The sequence below is a fragment of the Rousettus aegyptiacus genome, unplaced genomic scaffold, assembly GCF_014176215.1.
Source record: "Rousettus aegyptiacus isolate mRouAeg1 unplaced genomic scaffold, mRouAeg1.p scaffold_m13_p_17, whole genome shotgun sequence".
Lineage (NCBI taxonomy): Eukaryota > Metazoa > Chordata > Mammalia > Chiroptera > Pteropodidae > Rousettus > Rousettus aegyptiacus.
This window is the reverse complement of record NW_023416292.1, coordinates 19,097,260-19,119,278: the sequence shown is the minus strand read 5'-3', so window position 1 is coordinate 19,119,278 and position 22,019 is coordinate 19,097,260. Positions and strand designations below refer to the sequence as shown.

The following is a 22,019-nucleotide window of genomic DNA, read 5'->3' as shown; positions in this document are numbered from 1 at the left end:
GTAAAATGGAGAAAATATCCATGTCATAAGGCTTTTTAGAGAATGAAATAAATGTCAGAGGTTTTGCTTTTAAAAAGTGTTCCGTAAGTGTTCATCTCTTCTTTACTCTTCTTAGAGATGTCATGAAAACTGAATTATAAAATCTTAGAAGAGAATTATTTTTAAAAAAACATTTACCACAAGGTAGAATTCAGCTGAAGTTCATTTATATGAAAGTATTTTGAAAACAATTTTTCTCTCATATTTCACAATCTTAAAAACTGGAAGATTCAATGCAAAATTGGATTGAAAACTAGAGCGAACATCTAGAGATTTAATATCCTCCTTTATGAAAGAGGAAGCTAAGGATAATTGAATGAATGGTCTGTATACGCACTACTTATGACTGGGTAACAATAGAAAGATAGTACTGTTTTATAACTCAACCATCTTCCCTTAAAACTATACCTTTTGCAGTGGTATTTCTCCTTTCATTGTCAATTTTTAATTGGGCTCTGTAGTACTTTGATCAATAAACTATCTCTGAAGAAAAGAGTCACACAAAAATAATATTTCATGCCACCCTCAACAAGCCCAACCCCGTCTGATCTCAGAAGCTAAGCAGGGTCAGGCCTGGTTAGTACTTGGATGGGAGACCACTTAAGAAGACCAGGTGCTGTAGGTGTAAAAAATACGGGATTGTAAACTGACAAGGTCCTTGAAATCTGTGAGGTCAACCAAGGGTTGCCTCGCCAAACAAACAAACAAACAAACAAATAAATACAGTTTCAGCACAAAGATGTTTTTGTGGCTCCGTCCTAGATGCCGCGATGCAGGAATGAGTAATAAACTCTAGAAAAAGAGTGATGCCTCATACCTATAACTCTCACATCTGTATCGTGTCTGACGTGCATATGCACAAGCACAAATTTTAAATCGGCCTCTGAACTGTCAGACTCTTTCCTCCCATCTTCTCTAATCTGCTCTAGGCCTGTCTCCTCTCTAAAGTTTAGATGGAACTCCCTCTGCTTACTCACTTTAGTAAATATTTATTCAAATGAGGAACTGTTCCAAATTCAATATAGCTCCTTCTACTCTTAACCAAGGTTAGGCTCTGGCTCATCCTGATTAATTATTTTAACCTTATGTAAGTAACCTAGGAGAGATGACATGCTTATCTCAGGAGGAATGCATTCCAGGGCTGCAGAAACAGTTCAAAAATGAAGACATTTCAGGTTAGGACAAGTGACAGTAGGGAGGGCTTTTTGATATTCTGCATTAATGAGTCACCGTTGGTATCTTTTTGGTGTAAGCTATCAGAATTGACATCTCAGATATGACATCTCCAGGTTCAACAAGGGGTAGATGAGCACCAAACCCAAGCTTTTGTATTTATGGCCTGTCACTGGTTTAGAAATTGGAATAATATTTATTTTTAAAATTAAGTTCAACTAGCAAATCCATGTTGAATGTTTATTGTCATTCCACTCTTGTGCTAAGAGCTTTGTGGGCTATAAAGGAAATCACAGCTGCCAAGGAATTTGCCACCCAACTTGATTATGCACAGGAAGACAAAGCCTCAAGGTACAGAAAGATCTCGATAAGCTAAAATAGTTGAGAAGGTGGATTGGAAATGGATTATTTGAGAGGAGAAAGGAGGGAGCTTTTTCTTGAGGGAGTATTAAAACTTGAGCAATAAATATTTAGAGGTATACACATCTGTAAATGTTAGAAGTTTTAAAAAGAACTCAGTATGAACAAAGAAAAAACACCAACCTTTTGAATAGTAGTTTTCTTTCAGAAACTGCGAAATAAGGAACTTCAGAAAAAAAATAGACTCAATTTGTGACATAGATTTGTCTTTGGTTTGAAGATACGTAGATAAATAGATGTTAGAAAGAAAAGGAAGGAAGGGGGAAGGGAGGGAGGGAGGGAGGGAGGGAGGGAGGAAGGAAGGCAGGCAGGCAGGAAGGAAGGAAGGAAGGAAGGAAGGAAGGAAGGAAGGAAGGAAGGAAGGAAATAGACAATAATAGAAGATAGACATGATACATAAATAAGATTTTAAACTTGGGATTATGTGAAGGCAACAAAAGTATCTGTTAAGATTTATAATTGCTTAGTCTATAAAGAGTGTGGTATACAGCCCATTACACATAAATAAATACATTTGTACATCTACACATATACATATTTATACACGTATTTACATATATTATGTGTATAGTAAATTCTAACAGATATACAGAGATTTCTCATATCAATCTCCAGATCACTCTCTCCAAGGAACTAACAACACCCTAATTAAAAACTCTAGGGAATAGTTTGAATCCAAACTATGTTTTTCTTCCATGAACATAGAGACCTTCTTCTATGCCACAAATTGTCTTGTTCTGTTCGACTGGTTTTCCATGTCCACTTTTTTGGACCCTTTACCAGATTCTTCTTTGTTCTGTCTGTTTTACTGGCTCAAGTATAGCCTTTAGGTAACAAACTAGTGACCAGTTTCCATGGAGGCCTTCCTGTGGTTCCTACTTGCCTTGCCACTAACTGATCTTTGAGAAAGGCTGTGTGAGGTGGTAGGTTCCTGTCTCTCTAGCTTCCATCCTCTATGTGAGCAGCTTGTTATTGTTTTGAACTATGTGCGTGTGCATGCCCTTTCACCAAACCAGCATGTGTCAGTATTCTGGCCATGGGAGGAGCTTCTTAAACATCTTTTGATGAGAAAGACTACTTCCCGCTTAGAATCTGAACTGAAAATAGATTTTCCATTGGGCAACATGGCCGGACACTTCCTATTAAAAACCATCTGACATCACCGCAGAAACCATGATGAGTGGCCATTGCTATTAGATCATATCATGCCCAATATTACACAGACTACCAGAGAACTCTGTATTTCACCTGTTGACCTAACTGAAATAAGAGGGTCTTCATATCCCTAAGACTAAATCTCCTGGATTTCCTTGGACGGCCCTGGCAGAGGGCCTCTGCAGGAGATAGCTCTCTTTGCTCTTCTGCTTGGTGTCTTCGTCTGACAAGCTCCCACACACCAGCTGCACCAGTGGAGATGGACCAGCACCTTCACTGCACTCAGCACCCAGCTGTGGCACTGTTCACACGGGAATCGACGATACACTATCTCTCTGGTTTTCCATTTTTAGCCCTGGCCTTATACCAATCAATTTAGATATTGTGGGTCATGGCTAACTTTGTCGGTTTGGGTACTAGGAACCTATATGAAGAAAGAAAGATGTTGGCTTTTCAATATGAAATGATTTCAAAATACAGCAAAAGGATGTGTTATTCCCTTTGTTCAATTAGAAAATATTATTGAATCTCCCTTGTGCACAGTGCAACATGTGAAACTTGAATAGAGATGGGCAGCGGTCAGTTCCTACCTTGAAATTTGTTTTTGCTTTTTTGTTTGGTTTGGTCTGGATATTATAGGTAGCTTGGGAAAGAGACAAATATAGAAGACAACACAGGGAGAAGTGTGGTGATAGGATGAGAACCAAATACCTGACCTCACTCTGGGTAAAAGGAAGTTTTAGAAAAGAGGCAACCTCTAGGTCCAGAGGTGCGTCTGAAGAGAGATTAGCCATATGAAAACACCACATGACATCCCATTCCCCTAAGCTAATCAACCACTGTTCAGTAAATTCATTACTATGTAATATGTGTGTAACATATTGATAATTTGCTAAACAGCATGATATATAAGTATATATTATATATCCTATAAATAGTATAATGTATAATGATATATTAATGTGTGTGCATGCACATGTGTGTGTGTGTGTGTGTGTGTGTGTGTAATCTTACAGTGTTTTAGGGACTTGGCACTGGGAAATGCAGGAGAATTAAGACAGGGTCTCTGGTCTTCCATGGAAACACATTGGAAATATGTTTTAATTTCAAAAAGTTTTGCTTACCTTTTTGGTATGACTTTATGTAACTTCCCCAGAGTTACCAGTTAATTCAATTCAGCTGCAAATTAGCAAAGTATTCAGAGCTCTTTAGGCTAAGATACTTGTCAATCCAGTTTGATGACTCTAGTTGTGAACACAGCAGAACATTCCACCTCGAATAGGAAATCTCTGGCTGGGATACCAATGGAAAAAACACTGAACCACAGACATCACTGTGGAATGCTGATTGATGAAAAGGTGCCAACTCAAGGTAGCAGGCAGTTCCCATTAACTAAATAGAGAAATAACCGTAAGGAACTAGCTATGACTATTATGCTAACATATGGCCTAAATATTTCAAATTTTTCACTGCCCAAGAAGCCTAAAGGGAATCTCTTTGGCTGAAAGTAAGGGTTTTCTCCTCTTGACACGTACGCAGCCTCTCGCATCCTCTCCTGATCCTTCATTCCTTGAATTTCTAGATCACTGCAGCATCTAATTACAATACCACCGAGTGCTAATCTCAAATGTAAACCAAAAAAAAAGAAAAAGAAAGAAAAAGAAAATCATAGAGTATAGTCAATGAAACAAGTCTTAAAAGCTTGCTCTTTTCCAGGCACTGTGTTTAAAGGTCCAACATTCACAGGCATTATTGGGTTTATGTAATCTTCGCAACAGTATTATGATGTAGCTTTATGAGTCCCACAGGACACAGGGAGAAACTACTTAAGACTCTTGATGAACTACTACTATTTTTCTAAGTAATTTAATACTTAGAAAGTATTGCAGTGCTAGTTCTGTTCAAGGCGATGACATAGGAGGCTCCTGACCTCACCTCTTCTCATGGACACATTAAGTGTACAGCTACATACTAAGCAATTCCTTTGAAAGAAATCCAGAAACTAGTTGATCGACTTCTACATATTGCGTGAAAGAAAAAATTTAAAACACACACACACACACACACACACACACACACACACATTAAAACTGGTAGGAAAGGAAGAAAAGAATTATAAAATAACCAGGAAAAAAAAAATGAGCAAAATGGCAATAGTAACTTCATACTTTAAAATAATTACTTTAAATGTAAATGAACTAAATTTGCCACCAGAATAAAACACTGGATGAATGGATTGCAAAACAAGACTCATCTATGTGCTGTCTACAAGAGGCTCATCTTGCATAGAGACACCAGCAGACCAAAAGTGAAGGGATAGAAAAAGATCTTTCATGAAAATGGAAGTCAATATAAGCAGGGGTAGGCAGACCTACCTCAGAGAAAATAGACATTAAGCCAAAGATTGTAATAAGGTCAAAGAAGATGTCTCTCTGTGTAGATAACCTAACATTTTATATGGAAAACTCTAAAAACTCCATCAAAAAGCTATTAGGACATATGAAATCAGTAAAGTTATAGGATACAAAATAAATATTCAAAAATCAGTTGTGTTTCTATACACTAACAATGAACTATCAGAAGGCAAAATTAAGAAAACAATGCCATTTATAATTGCAACAAAAAAAATAAAATATTTAGGAATAAATTTAATGAAGGAGATGAAAGATCTATAAAACTATAAGACATTGATAAAACAAATTGAAGAAGATACAAATAAATGGAAAAATATTCCATGCTCATGGATTGAAAGTATTTATATTGTTAAAATGTTCGTACCACCCACAGTATTCTATGGATTCAGTAATCTCCATTAAAATTCCAATGGCATTTTTCATAGAATAAAAAAATCCTAAAATTTGTGTAGGACCACTAAAGACCCTAAGCAGCCAAAGCAATCTTAAGGAAAAAGAGCAAAGTTGGAAGGATCACATTTTGTGATTTCAAACTATATTATAAAGCGATAATAATCAAAACAGTATGGAATTGGCATAAAAACAGATACACACAGATCAATGGAATGGAATAGATAGCCCAGATATAAACTTGCACGTATATGGTCAGATAATATACAACAAAGGAACCAAGAATATACAGTGGGGGAAAGATAATCTCTTCAATAAATGGTATTGAGAAAACTTGACAGCCATATGCAAAACAATGAAAGGGGACCCCTACATCACACCCTACACAAAACCAACTCAAAACAGATTAAAGATTTGAATTTAAAACTCCTAGAAAAAAACATAGGAGTAAGGTACTTCACATCGATTTTAGCAGTGATTTTTGGGATCTGACACCAAAAGAAAATGTAACAAATATAAAAATAAACAAGTGAGACAACACAAGGCTACAGTCAATATGTCCTCCAGCCTGGCCTCTGGTTGAAGGCTCTGGGGGGAAATCGACTTCTAGTCTCATTCAGATAGTTGGCAGAATTCAGTTCCCCTACCTTCAAGCCAGCAATGGTGGGTCAGAGCCTTCTCATGTTTTGAATCTCTCTGACTTCCCCTTTTGTGGCATCTCTCCAACTCCAAAGATTGAAGTTCTGTGTTTTTGAGGACCTTTGTGATTACCTCGGGCCCACCTGGATAATCTAGGATAATCTTCCTATTTTAGGCACTTAACTTTAATTACCTCTGCAGAGTCCCTTTGGTCATGTCAGGTCATGTACTCGCAGGTTCTAGTGATTAGTGTGGGACATCTATGGGTGGTCCTTCTGCTTACCACAGGATGCCATCTGGCCCTTTGTTGTCTTCTGATGTCAGCGAGTCTTCTGGAGAGCATGGCTGTAGCCTCCCTCCACTTCCAGTGGGTTGTTTCCAGCTCCCCCCCCCCCCCGCCCCGCCATGCCTGATGCAGGTTCATATTTCACAACAGTCTTTGGGGGTAGGTAGCCACTCCCCACCTGTTACTCCCTCTACGACATGGCCCAGGTTCCTGCGACATCAGTGTGTGCCCCACTCTACAGAGATGGGAGGCAGGATTGGGACAGGAAGAGGAGCCATGACCTCTGACACACTGGGTGACTCCATGAAAACACTTTTCCTTGAAGATGCCCTTCTAATATTTTCCCTTGCTGCAAATTACCCTTTTCCCCACCTCTAGCCATTCTATCTATAAAGGAAAAGAGAGGTTGCGATAAAATTTGGTGGAATGCCCCCTATGTGAAATATGCAACAGGGAGTTTTTGAACTGAAAATTTTAACCCTAGAGCATAACATCCATTTTGTATTCTTAGCTGTGAGCTGTCTTTATAGTAATCCCTCCATTAGTCATCAAGAGGTAAGGCATTCGAAGGGTAAGAAGATGAATACATGTTTTTATATATACGAATTTAACATCACACTTTTCATACTATTATATAACTTGCTTTTTATACTTATAATAGCATATCTGGCATTGTCTTTAAATAATCCACAAAATAATATTTAGTGAATGCAAAGTACCCAAACTTAATAGACATAGCTATTATTGGAAGTTTTTAAAAATATGTTTTAAAATATTGAGGAATATTAAGAAGAGTATATAATAAAGTGCTTTTGCATGAATGTTTCTTCCTCTTTTTGGTGCTGAACAGTGTAAAAAATGTCAACAGAGAGTGTTCCGGTAAGCCCTAGGCACTAGAAAAGTTATTAGGGATTGTAACCTATATCCTCAAGCTTATTACCCAAGCTCACAACTGGACATAATGGTTTTCCAAGTGTGAGACAAGAGTTTGTATAGAATACATGTCTAAGCTCTAACAAGTGCTCCCTCTGATACACTACAAGTCTCTTCATCTAGGGGACAGAGAGCCTCAGTTCTGCCACTGAAGGAGTCTAGCCATTACAAGTTAGAGTTCTTGTTTGTACTTGAGAAGGGTACTCACTGTGCTTCTCCTGGTTTCCTGCTCAGAGGAAACTCTTTCCCCAAAATAGGCTAGTAAGGGTCTCAGCTTATGGCAGGAATCTGCTTCCTGCAAGTACCAATATCAGAGAGGCCAGTAATTTTTTGCTTCACATTTAACTCCATGGTTGTTTTACCCCCGGGCATCATAACACCAGTACCAACATTTTCCATTGTGGTGCTAGGATCTGGTGGTCTAATGTCTGGTTTTAATGCTCCAGCCTCTCTGTCCTATGAGATTCTGACTGCTGAGGGCTTTGAAGTGACACCAAGGAAAGGAAGCAGACCCGTGCTTGTGCTCATCGCGTTGCTTAAATCCTGTTACATAAACAGCATGACTCACATTAGTCTTGTTCAAAATGGACATAAGTAGCACCCTCCCTGTGATTTGTAATTACCAGGTTATATACTCTATAGGCACCGAGTGATTACTCTGTAAGTCATTTCCCTGATATGTATCAAGCTATGCTGTAATGTAAGGCCTGCCACAAAACCACATCCTTAATAAAGAAGTAAATGCAGTGAGTAGATTCTTATGGAGAGGGATGGTAGTGATCGGCTCATCTAAAATGCACTAAGCAGCTGGCATGCTCCCCCAAGAAACCCTTGAGTTTGTTGTCAGCTTCTAATTGCAGCATTGCTCACTCCTTCCTTTCACTTACCTTGCAGTATTGTACCTGTCTCCATAACAGAATTTATATCTCTGTATTAAACCATGAGCCTCTGAAGGGCTGAAACTGTGTCGATCTTTATATCCACAGTGCCTTACTCCCATAGTGTGGGTGTTCGATAAATGTGTACGAGAAGAGTGAGAGAATGAGTAAGTGAAAAAATACATGGATCCTTTTTGATTCAAATAATTACATATAATTTGAATTCTCTCTCCAAGTAGGAGTAGGCTTGCCCATCATTGTTCACACATTCTATCCTATGTTTTTAATGGCCAAAAGCATACACCGAAGGGGCTACAGGCTAGAGTTATAGGTAAGTGCATTCTCTGGTCTTAGATCAGAACAAAATTAACTGGTTCCTCCCGTAGTCAGACCTCACATCTTGAACTCTTTAGAACTACTTCTTTGCTTCTTTCTTTAATTCCGAATGATAAGGTATGTAAAGATGAGTTAACACACTTGGATTTAAATAAGAAACATAAAAAATATATGTTAAAGTAGAAGTTTCTAGTGCCCTTAAGATGTAGGGCGGGATGCAAAAGGAAAGTCAGAGGGGGGGGGGAGGTATTATACCGAAGAAAGGGGAACTCTGGCCTTCAATTTTTCAACCACAAAAGCATCACTTGAAACAGCAGCAGCAAGTAAGAGGTGACACATGATCAGAAGACGAAGTTTTAAGAAGTGGAGGAAATCAAACAGAAGACGACATTTGCTGGAATTGTTTTGGAGCAGTTCTCTGTTCAGCTATGCAAATGTGATTTCATAAAGCCTAATGTGTCCGCCCTTTGCTAAACACTCTTTGGTGAGGTAGCCTTCAAGTTTCACTTTTTTGAAGCCCGTGGTGATTATTCTATGAAACTTCTTTCTTCAGGTGGTCTCTCTCCATGGTCACATACAAGTTTGCTTTCACTTCCCATCATTCTGCAGTTCCAAATCCTATTGTCTTGTTTCTGTCATTATCTCATTTGGAATTTTGATAGAGATTATTTTGAATCTGTAGATCTCTTTCGGTATTATTGACATCTAAACAATACGAAGTCTTGCTGTTCATGAACATTGGATATCTTTTAATTTATTGGTGTGTGGGGTCACCCTGTAGAGCCATGCAATAGGGGTGCCCCAACAGAGCCTAAAACTCACACAAAATCTCCAAAGATCCAAATAGCCAAAAAAGTCTTGACAAAGAAGAAAAAGCTGGAGGCCTCACATTTCCAGATTTCAAAACATAATATATAACTACAGTAATCAAAATGCTATGGTACTGGCATAAAGATAAACATATAGAACAATGGAATAGTCTAGAAATGAACTCTCATATATCTGGTCAAATAATCTTTGACAATGGCACCAAAACTATACAACGGATAAAGCATAATCTCTTTTAACCAGTGGTGTTAAGAAAAGTGGGTATCCACGTGCAAAAGAATGAAATTGGACCCTTATCTAACAACACATACAAAACAAAACAAAAAACTCAAAATGGATCAAAGGCCTAAATATAGACCTAAAACTATAAAACTCTTAGAAGAAAACTAAGGACAAAAGCTTCATGACATTAGATTTAGCAATTATTTTTTTATTATGATCCCAAAGATATAGGCTACAAAAGGAAAAATGACAAATTGGAATTCATAATTTTTTAAAAATGTGCATCAAAGGACTCTATCAACAAAGTGAAAAAGCTACAGAATGGAGAATAGCATTTGCAAATTACGTATCTGATGAGACATCAATATCCAAAATATCAACAACAAAAAAATTAAGCAACCCAAATTATAAATGGGCAAAGAACTTGAATAGACATTTTTCTAAGAAAAGACATGTAGATGGCAAAAAACACATGAAAAACTGTTCACCATTACCAGTCACCACGGAATGCATGTCCAAACCACATGAGATACCATCTCACACCCATCAGGAATGGCCGCTATCCAAAAAAGAAAAAAGAAAAAGAAAACGAGGGTGTGGAGGGTGCGGAGACAGCGGAACACTTGTGCACTGCTGGTGGAACTGTGACACGGTGCAGCCACTGTGGAAACCAGTGCGCCAGCTCTTCAAAACGCTGAACATAGGATCACCGTATGATCCAGCGAGTCCGCCTCTGGATATGTACCGAAAGGACTGAAATCAGGGTCTCAAAGAGATAATCATACAGCCATGCTCTCTCTCAGCAGCGTTATTCACAATGGCTAAAAATTTGAAAGAACTAAAAACGGCTCTTCAAACTTCCCTGTTCAAACCGTGTATTATTTTCTCCACTGCCTAGTTCAAGCCTTCCTTTCATCTTTTCTAGCTTATTGCATCAAAGCCTCTTCATTAGATCATTCATCACCATTTCTCCTATTTCACCAGCAATATATTGCTGAAAAACTGATCAGAGCACTCACTACCTCCATAAGTTTTCTGTTGGCTTCTCAGTGCCTAAAAGACCAGTCTGAGCTCCTTCTCAAAGAGCTTCTTCAAACCGAATATTTTCATGTCCTCCTCCCTGCCACCAGTCTACGAGTGTCTTCAGGCCTACAGGTCACTGAGTATCTCTTTTCCCTCAGGAGGTAGCACACTCAGGTCTTCATGAGCCTCCTTCTACCTGGAAACTTCCTGCAGCTCCATCTAGGAAGCACCATTTCCTCAGCCTCGACGTCTTCCCTGAAGTTTCCAACACAATGTAAACACTTTCTCCTCCTACAACTCCCTGCTCTTGTCTCTATTCCAGTACTTCAAAGATACCTGGCAGCCACCTGTATCTACATCCCTCCCTCCCGTGACCCTGTGAGCACCTGGCGAGCAAGACTCTGTCTTAGTGAGCTTCGTGTTCCCCGAGCTCATTATCGCACCTGACACACACTGGGAGCTTAGAAGGTGCTGGCTGACTGATTGGAAGGCTGGGAGAAGGAGAGAGTGCTGTGTAGGAGTCAAGAGCCTCACTGACTTTCTTAATATCTGCAGTTTATGTTCAGCGCCAGCAGAGTCTCTCCACTGATAAAACTAACTAGTGACCCTCTGAAGGAAAAGAACTGGATTCCAGTCACATGTGTCTCTCCACTGCCTGGGACCCAGACAAGTTTAGCACGTGGTAGGTAGGCCCGCAGTCAGTGTGAAAGGAAGAGAAGTGAGCGAGGGAGAGGAGGAGAGAGAGGGGAAGGGAGGGAGGAAGGAGGGGATGACATTTGTGGAATGTGTCTCTAGAATCTATACCTTACCCAGCCAAAATGATTCAGATGTCTAATTATCATGGGATTAAGGGTTGCTTTAAAGGGGAATCCACACGTTCTTCTCGTAGACTGTTCCAGCCTTTTATAAGATGTATTGCCAGGAAAATCTTCCTGCTGGCTAATCCGCATCCTTCCTGCTATGCATGTAAGCTCTTCTCTACCTTTCTACTCGTTTATAAAGGCAATGCTAAATGGTTACTTTTCTAATATGCTCTCCTCCCACGTTCCAGGCACTGCGCTAGGTTATTTACCCAGGTTAGCGCAACTCTCCAGACAATTCTGCAAAGCGACTAACAAATTTATTCTTCAGATGGGAAAACTGACTAGTCCAGGCCTCCAGTCAGCCAATGACAGAGTCGAAACTCAACCGGTCTCCGAAGACTGTGTTTCTCTTTCATAACAACCTGCCTATGCACCTGCCCATGCTTCTTTCATTGTTAACTGGCTTATAGTTAGTTAGTTAGTTAGTTAGTTAGTTAGTTAGTTAGTTAGTTAGTTAGTTAGTTAGTTAGCAAATGCTCCTAAGGAACTTACCACACACTAGGCACTATTCTAAGTGCTTTGCAAGTATTAAATCCTTCTGATTGATATGCATCATTACAGTTTACCTCTAACAGATGAAATGACTGTGGCACGGAGATCTTAAGTTCTCATTTGACAGATATCTGAAACACAGAGAAATTAAGTAGTTTTTCCAAAGTCAGACTACTAGTGGCAAAGCAAGACCCAAAGTCCGATAGTCTAGATTTGGAGTCTGGGGCTTTGGGCCTCTACACTGAACTACCTCTATTTCTGGTTTCAAAAAATAATCCACTGGTGAACTAAATTATGCTTACTACTTGCTGGTCAAGAGATTGATAATAAAATAGAGATTATATCTTATGGTACATTTTCCTGCTTGCTTTGAACCTCTTACATCTTCCTTTAAATATTCATCCCATGACCAGAGACCACTTTGATTTTGCCCAATAGCCATTTAGAAAAGGATTTCTATAATTGTAGCGCATATCAAAGGAGAGAGGGTGGAGGAAACCACACAAATTACTGTCATGTTTTAGAAGAGAAATTCACCAAGACACACCCAGGTTTTTAAGTGACAATGTGGATGCCATATGTATTTAGTTCTCTGTCATAGTAGTGGCTTCATGAAGCGGCATGCTGAACAGATTTCCAAAACCATGATGTGCTCCAAATAAGGACAAAGAAAGTTCAATTTCCAAATTACTTAGGAGACTGTCAACAGGCCTACCACAGGCTCGTGGTCCTCCTCCGGGTGAGGCCCTTTCAGCTCTAGCTGCAAAGAAGCATGTCCCCTTCCCTGTCAGCACCCCGCAAGACTGAAGAATAAAACTCAGGGTGGTCCCTCTTGAAAGCAGACTAAATCGAGTTCCTACTGGGCTGTAGCCCAGACTTCCATTTAATTTTTACAATAATTTGATGAAAAGAGGATAGATTTATCCATTTTGCACCGACAGAAACGAAGGCACGCAGAGGTCAGTTGACTTGCCAAGGGGTCAAGTGGCTTCATGAGAGTAGCAGGAGGCAGAACTGAGGTTTGAACTGGTATGACTGTAGAGAAAGGCCATCCGGTTCCCAGTATGGGAGCCGTGCAGACACCAAACCGGAAGAGTGGGCATTATTAGAGAAAGGGCCAACTTTTTGGGTATTTGAGTCATCTATTGGTCTGTGAATTCTCTGAAAGCTATTGCAAAAGGGAAGCAAATATGAAAAGTGATCAAGTTTTCATTTTGTTTGTTTTTTTTTTTAAGGCCACCAAATCATCTGCAGAAAAAAAAAAAAAAAAGTATTTCCCAGAGCCATGCATCTCTATGAGTGACGTGTCGATAATATCCAATAATATCTTCTTCTATCGTTTTTTCAGAAGATTTAAAATAGTGTCCAAATGTATCAAGTGACCCTGTCTGTGTATGGGCAGAAGAACAATGTATAAAATGTCAGATGACAGCCATCTTGTAGAAGCTGAAATAGTGAGACCGAGAACAATTAATTCTTGAGGGGAAAAATGAAAGAACCTACACTCTCATAGGAGCCAAAGAATTAAAAGACCTCCCTGTGCTGACAAATCGTAGGAGGTCATTTTGTAGATAGATACCATGAGGCCGTTTGTGAGAAATGTAAAAGGGTGAGAATCGGATTTATTTATCTTCTTGCACCTGTAACGTAGTCCAGCGGTTTCTAACTTTCGTCAGAGATTAGATTTCTCAGCGCTTCTTGAAAACAAATGGGCTATCTCCTCTAGCACCTTTGAAGTCATTCCACGTTCTGCTTCAGCTACTACCCTCTAGAGAACCTGAGCAGCTGGGACCTATTTCCTCTTCTGAGGAAAGTAAGTATGGCTGCTAGAGCCGCAGATTTTCTAGTTGGATTTTAAGTGTTTTCTGAATCAAAATGAGCTCAAATGGGGGGAAAAAAAAAAAAAGCAGACTGCCAAGCAAAAGATTTCCACGCACTCACAAGCCTGAGCAAATAAATTTCATGCTAATTAAAGGAAGTGAAAGCTTTTTTATTCCTGTTTTTAACTACCAGAAGCCTGTTCCCAACTTATTTTTCTTTTCTGAGTGGTTGGTGGGATACACAATTTCTAGAACTGTGACAAGACTTTTTGAAATCAGCTGATTTTGAAATGCTACTTAATCCAAACGGAAACTGCTCAGTGGACTGCAAAACCAAGTATTCGCTAATCTTTTGTCCCAGCTCTAGCAGGCCTTTCAGTACCTATCAGCGGCCCATTTCCTATATTTATTAACAGATAATAAATTATTCAAGTGTTTAATTGCCTCAAGGAATAAGAAGTGGACCCAGGGACCCTAGTAGGCAGTAAAAGAGAAAGTTGGGAGAAAAGCCATCCTTTTCTAAAGCGTGTAGTACTTCCCACGTAACGATGGCGTACCAAGAAGTTAATTGCTGCCACGTTTACCTTTACGAGGTCTCAGCTTCAGATTTCTAAAGTTTTCATTAAGAGAGAACCAGTTTTTCTTCACAAAGGAAAACAATGTCTGTTCTATAAGCAGTACATAAACTTGCGATACTTGGGCAGGAAGAAGGGATGTGTGCTGTCAATCAAGAAGTGTTTCTTGAGTGCAAATTTCACACTCAACAGTGGCACGAGGAGCTTATAAAGAAGTCGGGGCACAGGTGCACCCCTTCCGGGACAAGTCTCCGAGCTTTCTCATGGCCCCCTGCTCTGTGCCCCTTTAGACACTTCACCTTGGTTTCTCTGTCCTGCTTGTCGGCTCTCCGTTCCGTCCACTTCAGTCTTCGTGATGAGCTCCTCGTTCCTTGTCCATCTTTAAACTGTTGGCCTACACTGACATTAGGTCCTCGGTGCTTTTCTCATGCGGCTGCTCTAAGTAGGTGCTGTTAGCCACTCCAGGGGCATCAATTATCACCTGTTTGATAACAAATCCCAGCTCTGTATCTTAAGGCAGATATTACTAGAGCTCTAGGTGCACATGGCCAACTCCAACTGGTCATCTCCATCTGGAAATCTTCTCACTCAACATTAGATGCATTAGATGCCCGTTCCACTGCTCCCTCCCTCTTGGATCACCTATCCTAGTGCATCTGTCTCTCCCCGCCCCCCGCCTCCCCCCATCCATCCAGTAGCCAGTTCTTTATTCCTCTTTCTTCCTCATCGCCTCCCCTCTCAATGCAAATCTTGCATAACCTTGAATTCATCTCACTTTTCTCTGGCCCCACAACCATTACTCGAATTATCACAGCGGTAATTTACACTCTTGCTCTCCAGCAGTTCATACTCCACACCACAGGTGCCGTGATCTTTCAGGAAGGGAGGAAGGGAGGGAGGGAGGGAGGAAGAGAGGGAGGGAGAGGGGGAGGGAGGGAGGGAAGGAGGGAAGGAAGGAAGGAAAAGAGGGAGAGGAAGGAGAGAGAAGAGGGGAGGAGGAAGAGAGGGAGGAAAAAACTTTGATTGCAATAGTCTCCTATAAAACTCTTTTTTATAGCTTTTCACCACATTCAGATTAATTCTGGTTCCTTAGTCTGGCGGCCAAGAGTCTGCTCCCTTTTTCTCATCTCTTGTCACTCACTTTATCAGCCTTTAATCTCTCATAATGCAGAGCTGTCTTTGGGTTCTTAAGTGGGATTAGGCTGTTTGGCTTGGGCCACTTTCACCACCCCCTCCGTCCCCTTCGCCTGGCCCGCTCTTTACCCTTGACGTTTTGGTGTAGAGTTATCGCCTCTGCCGGCCCACCCTCCACCACCTGTGCAGTCTGCGTTAGATGTCCTTTCCACGTGCTCCAAATGCACTTTGTCCTCTGCCTCTGGGACAGTACAGAGCATGTGGCAGTAAGCTAGAGGTAAGCTCCCCTGGGCCTGCGGCACTAGCCGGTGCATGTTCGAGATGATAACAGCTGACATTTGGTCAAGTCTATGCCTGTGTAGACCTGTTCTGCAAGCTCCTCCCCCCATTAACTGCCCAATTTTGAGTAAAACGCTGCTGCAGATATATTTCATAAGTAGTCCTGGGCGTGGGGAGGTGGGAGATTGTAAGGAGCAAAAGGAAACATGCACCAACCGCTTCATGCCAGAATCGACCCAGACAGAGGGGAAAGACAGCCATGCCAGACGTAGGTGCAGAGTAGGAAGTGTGCTGTGGAACCGACTGACTGAGAGGACACCGTGGCTTTGCCCACGTCCCCGGACCCCCAAAGACTGTTTAACAGTGGAAAATGAACCAGACTGCCCGCCGTTTCTGGACTGGAGATTGCACCAGTCCATTTGGGGATGGAGTACAGGCGACAGGAGAAAGCTGGAGGACCTGGAGCGTTGGGACTGCGTTAGTACTCAGCTCGCATGCTACCGCTGTCTGTTTACGGGCAAGTGTCAGGAGTGACTGGGTCTGTGGCCATGTGCGCTCCGAAGCCGGGCTGCTGACGCTCAGTCCCTGGCTCTGCCCCTTACCAAGCACACGGCACCGGGCAGGTCTTTCGACCTCTGCGCGCCTTCACTGTATCATTAGCTAAGCTGGGGATGGAAACAGCACCTCTCCGTCTCACAGGGTTATTGCACGGGCTCCGTCGTATACATCATATGCTTGGAACTGTGCCTGGCAAAGACAGGGCTGACATCTGCCTTGTGTACAGTGCTGGGCACACAGTGTGGGTTGAGTTCATTAATAAACGAACAAGTTGTCTGGCTTTCCCTCTGCCTAATATATTCTCCCACCTCTTTTCCCCACATGAGAAAATCCCTTCCCATCCTTTGCTTTGCTTTGGGTCTCTGGTATATCATCACTGGTCCATGAAAAGTAGCCTTATTTCTCTTTTGTTGTCTCCAATTACCATTCCCATCCGCTTTATCCCCACAAGGACTCATCATAATATGTCCAATATGTGACTCTGTGTGTGTTTGTGTGTATCTGTCAAAGGTATACAGATATATTTATATAGATCTATTACATTTATACCATAAAATGTATTATAAATATAATAAATATATTTTTATAAATTTTATATAAATATACATATGTATTTGAAAAACTTTACTGTTGCTTTTGGCATGTATGTGTTTTAAATTCACTTGCATAATCCTCCACCTGACTGAATGTCTGTTCTACACTCGAGAAAGCACGCAGTACCTCCTGTGACGTGTAAGACTGTGGCAGAATGCCCCATTTCCAATCAGGAATGCATTTATTGTCACTCTCTTCTGTGCCAGGTTTGGAGCCACAGCTGAGTGCAGGGGAGGCCCCACCTTCTTGCGGTCTGCAGTCTCTCAGGGACTCTCTACTCAAGAAAGTTGGTGAGTAAAGCTTTCTGGTTTTATCTTTCGAAGTTCTCCGCGACGTAATAGGGAGATTTTTTTCTCAAGGAAACCCTGATCTGGCTACTGGGATCACTGCTTTCCAACCTCAGTAAAATTAGTCAGCTAGTGTGTCAGTCGAGGATGTTTTTCTTTCTTTTTTTTTTTCCCCCTCGTTTGTTTCTTTCTTTTGTTTGGCAGTGCTAGTTTGGTGTGATGTTGTAAGCTGACGGTCCCAAAACCTACTGGTCCAGAAACAAGTTCTAAATCAACTCAAATGGGGTTATGACCTGACCTTGTAAAATGGTTCTTTCTCTACTCCGTAACCTTCTAATCATTTTGTTATTATTATCATTATTATTGTTAAAGTATTTTTTTCATGAATGGAAAGGCATTGCCTCACTCTGCAGGTGTGGCTTTATCTTATCAAATGGCTAGCTGCTTAAGAGAAATTGAAATTCACACAGAGGTGAAAAATGTGAAGGATGGCGTGAAAGTGAAATCTGTCTGCTTTGTACGTTGTTTTCCATTCTTATGTTTTCAACCTATTTGAGTCTTTGAATCTAAGGCATGTTTCTGTAGACAACGTGTAAATGGATCATGTTTTCTTATGTCTTCTGCCAGCCTATGTCTTTTGATTGCAGAGTTTCATCCACTTACATTTACTGTAATTACTGATAAGGCAGAATTTATTTCTGCCATTTTGTTATTGGTGTTTTTTATGTCTTCTGTCTTTTTGTTCCTCTATTCCTCTGTTATTACCTTCTTTTGTGTTCAAAAAATACACATTTTCTACTGTAGCAATCTGATTCCCTGTTGTTTCTGTTGCTATATTTTTAAAATTATTTTAACAGTGGTTGCCCTAGAGATTACAATTAGCAGTTTAACTTAAAGTGATATAGTTCAGTTTAATACTAGCTTTATTTTAATAGTATATAAAATCCTTATTTCAATATCCCTTTGTTCCCTGTCCCTTTCTTTGTACTATTATTTTCATACAAATTACATATTTAGAATTCAAAGTACATTAGTTTTATATTTATTGCATTATGTGGTTGTCTGTTAAACCAGATAAAAGAAAAAAAAAGGTGGAAACAAAAATACATTTACACTGCCTTTTATACTTACTTATGTGCTAACCTTTTTCAGTGTTTCTTGTTTGTTTCTTTCTGCAAGTTTGAGTTATCATCTAGTGTCTTTTTATTTCAGCCTGAAGGGCTTCCTTTAGCATTTCTTATTGGATAACTCTGCCAGTGACAAATTGCCTCAGAGTTTGTTTATCCAGGAATATCTTAATTTCTCCTTCATGTGTGGAGGATAGTTTTGCCTGGTATAGACTTCTCAATTGACACTTTTTCTTCAGTTCTTTAAATATGTCACCCACTGCCATCAGGCCTCCATGGTTTCTGACGAGGATCCTTTGTATATGATGTGTCACTTATCTTGCCGCTTTCAAGATTTTTTGCCTTTGTCTTTCCAAAATTGATGTGTCTCTCTGTAGATCTCTTTGAGTTTGTCTTATTTATAGTTCACTGAGCTCCCAGGATGTGGAAATTAACACTCTTCATCAAATTTGTGGAATTTAGGGCCATTATTTTTTCAAATATTCCTTCTTCCCTTTTCCTGCTTTTCTTTTTTTCTGAGACTCTCTTTTTGTAAATGTTCACATGCTCGATTGTATCCACATGTCTCTTAAGCACTGTTCATTTTTTTCCCCCATTTTTTTCCTTCTAGTCCTAGGAATGAATATTCTCAGTTGGCCTATCTTTAAGTTCACTAATTCTTCCACAACCTCAAACTTGTTTTTGAGCACCTCCAGTAAACTTTTTTTGTTTCAGTTATTCTACTTTTAAAACTCCAGAATGCCTACTGAGGTTATTTCTTCTTTTTATTGATATTCCATAATTGATAAGATATTATCATACTTTCCTTTAAATCTTTTGTTATCTCAACATAGTGATAATAATTGATGTAACATCTCTGTCCACTAAGTGCACCATCATCAGCCCCCCTCCCCTGGGACATTTTCTCTTGGTTCCTTTTTTATCCTGGGTATATGTCATATTTTTGCTTTTTTTTTTTTTTTTTTGTATATCTCATAATTTTTGTGAAACTGGATATTTTTTATAATATATTGTATATTGTAACAGCTATGATATCAGATCACCCTCTCCTCCAAAGTTTGTTCTCATTGCTGGTATTCTGCAATATGCAACCACTGAGTTCTCTGCTGGGTTTTATTTTATTTTTAATTATTGTTTTTATTTTTAAGCTGTGTTCTGAGGAGTCATTCTTAAGTCAGTATTATTTAGTGGCTGGCCAGTGATCTATTTAGAAGATGTCCTTAAATGCTTTGTCTCTATATCTTTCACCCTTTGCCAAGGGTATGTGTATATAAAGGCATGCCTTTAGACTTCAGGCAATTTGCAAAACAGACCTAACTTTCACTTCCTGCTTGGACAGGACTTCAGCGTCAGCTGAGCACGGACTAGAGTGACTGGAATCTTCTCCTTTTTCAGGTCAAGTCTGGGCATAAACACACTAACTTCTACATACCCTGAAATGTCTCAGATCTTCCTGCAGTTCCCTAGCTGTCCAGATCTCCAGGACTTCCTTATAAACTTTTGGTCGTGTTCTTTTTTGCCTCAACTAAAACTACAACCTTGGACCAACAGCTGTGATGTTGTCAGCAGATCGACATTATTTTAAGTAACACCCTACGGATAGGGCTTTGGTCGTTGCTGAGCTGAGCTATGAGTTAAATCATAGAGCCCCCAGACCTTGGGAATGGAAGTTGTCCAGGTAGTTGCTAGTTCCGACAAAATACTGATTGGATTATATGAATGGGACTTTTAATAAAGTTCCAGAAGTGTTCAGTCCTCTCATTGGCTTTCCGTGGCTACCACACTACTGGGGTGGAGAGGAACAGGGGATGGAAATTTTAGCAAATGCTAAAACGACACAGATACTACTCTCTTACTTTCTCTGGAATAGAAACTAAAGTTTGTTCTGTAGCTCTGGATAATTTCCAGAGTTCTGAAATGCGTGATCTTAGTTGTTTTGCCAGCATTTTTCATGCTTTCATGAGAGAACTGTTTCACTGACTTTCTCACTCTTCCATTCTAGGACATTTTTCTATTTCATGTGGCTTTTTGTGACTGTGCTTTGTAATTAGAATAATCTGTGAATTTTAAACCAGTGTTTACTCATCCTTTATCAAGAGCCAGGCCTGGCCAACTCAGATTTAAGGTTTCTTTTCAAGTTATAGATTCTCTCACAGTATAGAAATAATAGTCCTCCTTCTATTAAGAAAGAAGAAGGAGGAGGTGATATAAGAGAAGACTATGCCAAGAAGGAATAAGTAGATAAATTGACCCTTTGACCTGAAAGAAAAAGGAATTGGCTAACTACTAAGGAGAGATTTTTTCATTTCTTTGTTTTCCCCACTCAGAATGAACCCCAAGGAGACTCCCTGAAAAAATATGCATATATCTGGGGACCCTGGAAGAACGTGCTCAGAAAGATAATCCCAAAGTGTCTTTCTTTATTTCCCAAGGCCTGTGCATGGTACTCAGCCATGTGATGAGATATTGAGGTGCCGACAGGAGCAACAGCCTAGCTAGAACCCAGGATCCAAATGAAATGGTTACCACATTTAAAACATCACATAAATGCCCCAGACTGTGGATCCCAGTCATAGGTGCTTGCATGTCCTCTGCAAAGTCAAATGAAACCAGCTGCACCTGAAAGGTCACCAATCCAGGGAGCATTTCTGAATGGCTGCCCGATGACAGAATCCAAAGGAAACCAAAAGGTTCTAGAGAATGCTACATGAGTTTTGATCATTTGTCTTCCTGTTGCCATTAAGTTATCTTTGGAATAATGCAAGGGAAAGAGGCGGAGGCAGAGGTGGGGAGAGGAAATCTGAAAAGCATTTACCTAAATGAGACCGAGTCATTCAAAATGCCCTATTTAAACTGAAAGCCTGTGTTGTAAGAAATGGGTAATTGAAAGTCTCTTTCCTCACCTCCCAAGAAGACGGGAGATTGTAAAGAAGGTCAGAGAGGTCACAGAAAAAGAAGAAACTCATTGTCTTTGTACATCTAAATGCAATTCAAGTATGTTTGTGACCCAATTCTATCTCTTCTCTTTTTCTCAGTGAGAGAGAAACAGACTGCTTTCCCTTCTAGTTGAACATGGATTTACTCTCTCCTACTATTCTCTCATGCTCTCCTCTGCTTCTCTTTCCCTCTCTGGTACACCCAGCAGAAGTACTAGGGCTATGGTCTATCTGGCAAAAGCAAATGTTGGTGCTTGTTATCACCACTGGGAATCTTCGTTTTTTAAAATAGAGGACTCCAACACTTCTGTTTCCTCTGCCTTGAATGCCCTCTACCTCTTCCCCTTTTCCACCTGACTACTTGTCCTTAATGAGTCAACTTGAACCCCTGTCTCCTATTCCCCAGTCTGAGTCAAAGACTAGTCCCCTGGGCTCCCCACAGCACCCAAACTGTCTTCCTCCCGCCAACAATATTGCACGTGTTCACTTAGTTCCCTGTTTCCTCTGCTGGAATGTAAGTACCTGTTCTGCCTTTCATTTGCCTTTTCTCAGAACCTCATTAGTTTCTGGAAAACAAGGTATTCATTCTGGCACTGGGTGCTTATTATTTTTTATTCT

At 40.2% G+C, this 22,019-nt stretch overlaps 1 long non-coding RNA gene across 2 annotated transcripts in view; it reads left to right on the top strand.

Annotated features, from left to right (window-relative positions):
- Nucleotides 1-22,019, top strand: part of LOC107512055 — a 264,559-nt gene that overhangs the window by 205,196 nt on the left and 37,344 nt on the right. For both annotated transcript variants that reach the window (XR_001597192.2, XR_004955167.1), the window contains exon 3: nucleotides 17,258-17,341. This is a non-coding gene — a long non-coding RNA (uncharacterized LOC107512055). The remainder of the gene's footprint in view (nucleotides 1-17,257; nucleotides 17,342-22,019) is intronic.